Source organism: Coregonus lavaretus (genome assembly GCF_964263955.1).
Source record: "Coregonus lavaretus genome assembly, chromosome: 10".
Classification (NCBI taxonomy): Eukaryota; Metazoa; Chordata; class Actinopteri; order Salmoniformes; family Salmonidae; genus Coregonus; species Coregonus lavaretus.
In genome coordinates, this window is record NC_139997.1 from 13,645,824 (window position 1) to 13,651,823 (window position 6,000).

A 6,000-nucleotide genomic window follows, 5' to 3' on the forward strand; every position below is an offset into this window, starting at 1 on the left:
AAATACCTACTTTGAATGTATGTGAAAGTAACTGAGATATTTGAAAAAGTATTTGAACCCAGGTCTGGTGTGTGTGTTCATGCGTTTTAATGTGTGTGTTAATGTGAGAACAGATGAATGATTTCTGCTGGTCAGCTGGATACCAGAGCTGCTTACAGCAGCAAAACACAAACATGCTGATTTCTTCTGAATGATACAACTGGGAAAATAAATACCTACACACACACACAGGGCATCTTATTCTCCAGCAACCTCTATCTCTCACTATCCTGCTTGCTTTTAGTCTCTCTCTCTCTCTCTCTCTCTCTCTCTCTCTCTCTCTCTCTCTCTCTCTCTCTCTCTCTCTCTCTCTCTCTCTCTCTGTGTTTGATTTTTGTGGTATTATAGGCTGCTTTTAAATGTAGTTTCATTGCTTTACTTGACCTAACAAAAATGGTCTCTCACCTTCTCTGTCTCTCTGTAACTGTCATAGTCAATCTTCAGGGTGTAGTGAATCGTGTGTACATGTGAGTAGACACCGTCACAGCAGAGGGCCACACACACAACCTCTAAAACCCTCCCATCATTCCCTCCTCCTCTTCTCATCATAAAAAATAATCACATCCCAGCTCTCACTGACACACTCATTATCATCACCTCTCTCTCTCTCGCCCTCTCTCTCGCCCTCTCTCTCATCTACAACAGATCAGAAAGAGAGAAAGAGAGACAGACAGACAGACAGACAGACAGAGAGACAGAGAGACAAACAGGGAGAGACAGAGAGACAGACAGAAAGAGAGACAGAGACAGACAGAAAGAGAGAGAGAGACAGAGAGACAAGCAGAGAGAGACAGAGAGACAGACAGAGAGACAAACAGAGAGAGAAAAAGAGAGAGAGACAGAGAGACAGAGAGAGACAGAGAGACAGAGAAAGTGAGAGACAGAGAGAGAGAAAGAGAGAGAGAGCGAGAGAGAGAGAGAGAGAGAGAGAGAGAGGGAAAAAAGAGAGAGAGACAGAGAGACAGACGGAGAGACAGATGGAGAGACAGAACACTTACAGGGAGTATTCCCTCTTTTTTGCAGCCCCTCCCTATTTTCCTTCCATCCTTCCCCCTTCCTCCCTCCCTCCCTCTCTATCCTCCTTCCATCCTTCCCCCTTCCTCCCTCCCTCCCTCTCATCCTTCCTCCTTCCTCCCTCCCCATCTTCCTTCCAGTCTTCCTCCCTCCCTATCCTCCTTCCATCCTTCCCCCTTCCTCCCTCCCTCCCTATCCTCCTTCCATCCTTCCCCCATCCTCCCTCCCTCTCATCCTTCCTCCTTCCTCCTTCCCTATCTTCCGTCCATCCTTCCTCCATCCTTATCTTCCTTCCATCCTTACCCCTTCCTCCCTCCCTCCCTATCCTCCTTCCATCCTTCCCCCTTCCTCCCTCCCTCTCATCCTCTCTCCTTCCTCCCTCCCTATCCTCCTTCCATCCTTCCCCCTTCCTCCCTTCCTCTCATCCTTCCTCCTTCCTCCCTCCCTATCTTCCTTCCATCCTTCCTCCTTCCTCCCTCCCTATCCTCCTTCCATCCTTCGCCCTTCCTCCCCCCCTCCCTATCCTCCTTCCATCCTTCCACCTTCCTCCCTCCCTCTCATCCTTTCTCTTTCCTCCCTCCCTATCTTCCTTCCATCCTTCCTCCCTATCTTCCTTCCATCCTTCCCCCTTCCTCCCTCCCTATCCTCCTTCCATCCTTCCACCTTCCTCCCTCCCTCTCATCCTTTCTCTTTCCTCCCTCCCTCCCTATCTTCCTTCCATCCTTCCTCCCTATCTTCCTTCCATCATTCACCCTTCCTCCCTCCCTATCTTCCTTCCATCCTTCCCCCTCCCCATCTCCCTCTCATCCTTCCTCCTTCCTCCCTCCCTATCCCCCTTCCCCCTTCCTCCATATAAAACAATCAGTGCTTTATTTGGCCTCATTTGCGTCTGCAGCTCTCAATGTTGCTTCAGGGACCTTTGCATGCCCCCCTCCCAAAAGCATTAAAGGAAACACTGATTCCCTTCCCAAACTACTTTACAGTCTGACCCCCCCCCCCCCCCCAACCCTTTTCACCAGCGACTGAGCCTTCACACGGAACTATCTCCCCTCTCTGCACAGTCTACAGCCTCAGAGCCCACAGCAAGGCTAAAGAGACACACGCTATCCTCCACTACCTCACAAGACCAGCACCACACACACACACACACACAGACAGACAGACAACCAGGACCAGAGACATTAACACAATGCACAGCCCAAACCCCCCAGACACATACAGTAGCTACAGTAGTTGATAAACGTTTTTAAATGATGACAACAGCAACTTTAAGGAAATGAGGCTGCTGCTAGACACAATATATTCCAAACTGTACCGCTCAGTGTGTGTGTGTGTGTGTGTGTGTGTGTGTGTAATATCTGCAATGTTTTTGTCTGGTTTAAAGGCTTAAAGGCAAAACAGTTAGAAAGGTACTTCTCCGTGCCAGCGGTCATGGGCAGTCGAGCTGTAGGCCTATGGAAAAGAGGGTGCTTCTATGTCCATGAGTGTCCAGATATCCGTGACCTTTGACATGTTTGAATCCTTTTTGACTGTAATTGTGATACATTGGATTCAAATAAAGTATCTAATGTGTGTGTGTGCACGTGTGTGTTACTGTTTGAGTGTGTGTGTGTGCATGTGTGTGTCTTTAAAACCCTCTCACTTTGCAGCGTTTGGAGCTGTGTGTTTGTGGTCCATTAAGGGGCCTTTATCCAACAGGATCAAACACTGTATTGTTTGGGATGTACCATGAATATGCTAAACTGAAGCACCAGGTAGAAATTAATTAGGTTTACAACACATAGACATTATTACCTTAGTAATAACATTGTAATATGTGTGTAAATACAGCGTAATTACAGTAGGCCTATCTATTGTTATAATACCATTACAAGACTGTTCTATACCTGTTTGTTGCTCAGCTGTACCAAACCTGTTTAGGAGCATGTTCCCTACCACGTTGTCAAAACGTTGACCTCACACACACTATAAACCAGGGGTTCCCATTCCCAACTTTTTCCCCCCAAGGCCCCCTTTTTTACCTTTGAAATACACCACCAAAAGCTTGACTGTGTATAATTTGGAGGAACCTAGGAAAGTTTTGATATATTGAAGCTCATTACCTGCAATTCCATGTAGTTTTAAAAACACTCATGACATCTTTTAGGTTGGCTATTTAATGATAATGATAATAATAATGGATAAGGAAAATAAAGTCTAGACCCGATTTCCCCAAATATTATTCCGCTACCAAATATGTTTTATTATGATAATTTATATTAACCCTCAATTTAATTATACATTTGGTCTTTTACAGAAAGTGAATAGATCAATTGATAGCGACAGAGTCACACATTGTATAACTCCTTGAATTTAGGTCATAGTTCATCTTCTGAATGTCATAGAGACAATCTAAAACACACCCCCTTGTGCATCAGTTGCATCTTTCTCCAGCAGTTTACAGCAGCTTGTTTCTAGCCAAAAGCATCACAGATTTAAGTGTCGTTATAGATCGGTATATAAAATCGTGAATACCCCTCAAATCAAGGAAGGTTTCGTGCCCCCCAGATAACTTTGGGGGCGCGACCCCTAAATTGGGAACCCCTGCTATAAACCACATGCACACATCACACACACTTCACCACTAAACCACACACACCTGAGCTGAGCAGAGTACAGTGCACACAGGAGGTTCAGTGACCTCATTTATTTCATGCAATCACTGGAGTAACAGAATCTGAGGGGGGAAGTGAGTTTATACTAGTTGCAATAAGGTTTGTTCAATGTTTAATGGAGACATAACTATAACTGAGTACCACCAGAGCTAGCTGTTAGAGTTAGATAAGGGTGTCAGACATGGGTGCGGGGGGCCATTTGATGTGGCCAAATGTGATCTAATCAATGTGTTTTCCCAACACCAACAACCTCTCAGATAACATGGCCAGATCTGATGTTACAATAAAAATCCCTCTTCCTGGTGCCTCCAGGCTATGAGCTAATCACTGTCTTACTAGATGATGATTGCGGTGGTGTGTTGGGGATTTTTGTTGTTGTCTTATTTTCACCAATGAGCAACCCTTCTGACACTTCTGATCTAATTAGTGTTTTCAAAAATAAATAAAATTAAAAAGCACAAGGAACTGGACACGATTTTTGAAGCTAAATGATGTTGATACCCCTGATCTAGAGACTGTAAAGTGATGTTGATATAAAGTGAGTGTTTTTCCAGTAGCCTATATGTAGTACTGGACACGGATGCAGGTGTTGGTTTCGGGGTTATTACAAAGGCAGGGGTTGAATACTGTGCCAAGGTGACATCAAGCGGCACACATTTGAGATACACAGACTGATACTGAGTATGCAAAGAGCTAGAGAAACACAGAGATATATATATATATACAGATGAATGCAAAAACATTTGTATAAGAAACATTTGCATAGATGAGCATATCCAAAGGTAGACTACTGTACTGTTTACAGAGACAGTGAACATGCTGTCTCCACTCTCCAACTGTGAGGATGTAAAGTAAACAGGAAAACGGCTGTTCAAAGTTACTGACTTCATGCAGCTCATCACAATAAAAAAAATTCGACCAGTAATGGAGCTCTTCATAGGGGCTACTGGACTAGTATTTCCATATTTAGCTTCAGTTCACTACATTGGAATATAGTACAGCAACTGTCATGAGGATTTGGCATAGCAGTCTGAGCTGCCTTGTTCTAAAATCACAACACTTCTAGTGTAAAGCCACATTTAGAAATATTCTACATATTCTACATGTATTCCAGGTGGACTTCACCTCTAATCTCAACTAAAGTGCACCTTCTCGGCATAATCCTCGTCTGTGCTGCAAATCCTTCATCTGTTTTATGTAAGAAAACAGGGTGACACACCCCAGTGTCAACGCTGCGAGCAGAGACCAAAACACAGAACCATGTCTGGTGCAGTGCACTACAAGATACCATGGTAACTTGGGTACCTAACCCACCTGCTGCTTGTCCACGGTCTCCTTGCTGACCGTGGAGCCTTTGTGTGCGGGAACCCTCTCGCACGCGCACCCCTCCAACAAGTAGATCCCAGAGGGCCGCGTGCTCTGGTCGTTGTCGAAGTAAAAGAGCACATTCTGGTAGAGAGCGAAGTACTTGTCGTTCCACCGACTGTTCTCCGTAGTCTTCTTGCTCAGGATACCGCGTTTCGTGCCCTCTTTGCGCGCGACAACCGAAAGATACAGAGCGTGGCCCTCATTATAACGCACGCTCTTCTGCATTTTCCTTGAGACCCCTTCTCTCTCTGTCGATTTCAACAAGTGATCGTTGTTGTTGATGTCATATCTGTGACATATCTCTCATATTTTCGGAGAGAGTTGGACAGGAGATGAGAGAGAGAAAGTAGATGTGGAGGCGAGAGAGATAATCCAAGTTTACCACAGACGTACAGGGAAAAGTTTGGAGTCCTATCCACACTGCGCGCTGCGAAGCAGCAGACTCTAGCGCGTTCTACTCACTCAGATGGACTCACCAACCAGAAATACATCAATAAACCCACGTTGCAATGCCTCAAACTTTCAGAAAGTGTTCAAACCCGCCCAAAATGACAAGAACAATGTATATACAAAATGGAAAATCGCACAATCTTATCGTGCAGGCTGTACCAGCGTAAAACCAAAATAAATTGAGGGAACAGACAGACGGTGGAAACAGCGCTAATCGGCTTTGACAGGTCGCTCTGAACTGGAGCTACTGTCTGTCACTGTAGTTTAGCCTGGTTACTGTCTGTCTTCCGAGGCGGGCCGACTGACAGTCATTGTACAGTTTAGATGCAGCGTTTGCGCCTCCCTCGTGCTCAGTCATGGTAAAAAGGTGAAACTGTAGGTTTTACTCAGGGGCGGACTGGGACAAGAATTCCACCTTGGAATTTTATCCAAACCAGCCCACTGCATGTGCCACCAACTAATCATCAACCATACA

The 6,000-nt window shown here is 45.2% G+C and overlaps 1 pseudogene across 1 annotated transcript in view; it reads right to left on the bottom strand.

Moving 5' to 3' along the window:
- The window catches only part of LOC311136496 (ras-specific guanine nucleotide-releasing factor 2-like), a 69,112-nt pseudogene extending 63,361 nt beyond the window's left edge, over positions 1–5,751 (bottom strand). The window contains exon 1 of the transcript XR_014615421.1: positions 5,022–5,751. The product of XR_014615421.1 is annotated as a ras-specific guanine nucleotide-releasing factor 2-like (transcript). The remainder of the gene's footprint in view (positions 1–5,021) is intronic.
- Positions 5,752–6,000: the final 249 nt, after the last annotated feature.